Below are 2063 nucleotides of genomic sequence, written 5' to 3'. Positions count from 1 at the left end.
GTCACACAGAGCCTTCTCAAAGGTCATGGTGCCTATGGTACAAGGTATGAAGAACTTACCGGGATCCGGTTTCTTCTAAGGCAATGTCTGCCTTATCAATGCACTTAGTTCATTGGTGAACAAGGGGGGTTCATCCTCCCAAGTATCATTACCAACTAAACTGGCATTCAACTTTATGATGGCTCCTAGATATTTAGCAACCTACTCTTCAATGATGTCTTCATCCTCTTCAGAGGAAGAATAATCATCAGAGCTCATGAATGGTAAAAGGAGGTTCAATAGAATCTCTATGGTCTCTAGATGAGCCTCAGATTCTTTTGGTTCCTCAAAGGGAAACTCCTTATTGGTCAGTGAACATCCCAGGAAGTCTCCCTCACTAGGATTCACGTCCTTCTCCTCCTCTCTGGGTTCGGCCACACCAAGTAAGGTTATAGCCTTGCACTCTCTTTTTGGATTCTCTTCTGTATTGCTTGGGAGAGTACCAGGAGGAGTTTCTGTGACTCTTTTACTCAGCTGGCCCACTTGTGCCTCCAAATTTCTAATGGAGGACCTTGTTTCATACATGAAACTTAGAGTGGCCTTAGATAGATCAGAGACTATATTTACTAAGCTAGAAGTATTCTGCTTAAAATTCTCTGTCTGTTGCTGAGTGAATGACGGAAAAGGCTTGCTATTGCTAAACCTGTTTCTTCCACTATTATTAAAGCCTTGTTGAGGCTTTTGCTGATCCTTGCATGAGAAATTTGGATGATTTCTCCATGAGGTATTATAGGTGTTTCCATAGGGTTCTCCCATGTAATTCACCTCTGCTATTGCAGGGTTCTCAGGATCGTAAGCATCTTCTTCAGAAGATCCCTCTTTAGTACTATTGGATGCAGCTTGCAATCCATTCAGACTCTGAGAAATCATATTGACTTGCTGAGTCAATATTTTGTTCTGAGCTAATATGGCATTGAGAGTATCAATTTCAAGAACTCCCTTCCTTTGAGGCATTCCATTACTCACAGGATTCCTTTCAGAAGTGTACATGAACTGGTTATTTGCAACCATGTCAATGAGTTCCTGAGCTTCTGCAGGCATTTTCTTTAGGTGAATGGATCCACCTGCAGAATGGTCCAATGACATCTTAGATAATTCAGATAGACCATCATAGAATATATACAGGATAGTCCATTCTGAAAGCATGTCAGAAGGACACTTTTTAGTCAGTTGCTTGTATCTCTCCCAAGCTTCATAGAGGGATTCACCTTCTTTCTGTTTGAAGGTTTGAACATCCACTCTAAGCTTGCTTAGCTTTTGAGGAGGAAAGAACTTGGCTAAGAAAGCCGTGACAAGCTTATCCCAAGAGTTCAGGCTATCTTTTGGTTGAGAGTCCAACCATATTCTAGCTCTGTCTCTTACTGCAAACGGGAAATGCATAAGCCTGTAGACCTCAGGATCAACCCCATTGGTCTTAATAGTATCACAGATTTGCAAGAATTTAGTTAAGAACTGAAAAGGATCTTCTGATGGAAGTCTGACGTTAGGATTTTTGCTAGTAAAGAATGTCATGAAAACAGTCGCGTCGTAGATATAGTCTCTAAACCGACAGAAATCCCTTCGTACAAACGTTTTGGGTGTCACAAGTAACAAACCCCTTTTAGAAATTGTTAACCGAGTATTCAAACCTCGGGTCGTCTTCTCAAGGAACTGCGAGGAAGTATGTTCTTATTATTGGCTATAAAGGTTGTAATCGGGGTTTAGAATATGGGAAGCAAGTAATTTGAATGACAAGTAAAGTAAATGGCAATTAGAAGAAATAAATACTGTAAAGCAGACTTTTGGCAAGGTAAGAGAAATTAGAGGTTCAACGTAGTTATCTCTCCCAACTATGATGAAAGTTGAATCTAAACTCCACTTGATCAACCTGTACTAGGGCAAAGGAAAGTCAAGGGACTAATTAATCTGGCCTTCGAATCCTATTTATTTCCTAAGAAAAGGTTGGGATTACTTAAGTTCAGCTCAATTAGCAAGATAACGATTATCAATTATGTTGAGTTTAATAATTGTTGAGTTACTGAATT

General features: G+C 40.0%; 1 non-coding gene across 1 annotated transcript; it reads left to right on the top strand.

The window, feature by feature from the left end:
* The first annotated feature begins 1179 nt into the window (after positions 1-1179).
* On the top strand, positions 1180-1287 carry LOC112724374 (small nucleolar RNA R71). The gene has a single exon (XR_003163539.1). It is a non-coding gene; the product is annotated as a small nucleolar RNA R71 (small nucleolar RNA).
* The last annotated feature ends 776 nt before the right edge of the window (positions 1288-2063 follow it).

Source organism: Arachis hypogaea, chromosome 11, assembly GCF_003086295.3.
Source record: "Arachis hypogaea cultivar Tifrunner chromosome 11, arahy.Tifrunner.gnm2.J5K5, whole genome shotgun sequence".
NCBI classification, from domain to species: domain Eukaryota; kingdom Viridiplantae; phylum Streptophyta; class Magnoliopsida; order Fabales; family Fabaceae; genus Arachis; species Arachis hypogaea.
This window is presented reverse-complemented; position numbering and strand designations above follow the sequence as displayed.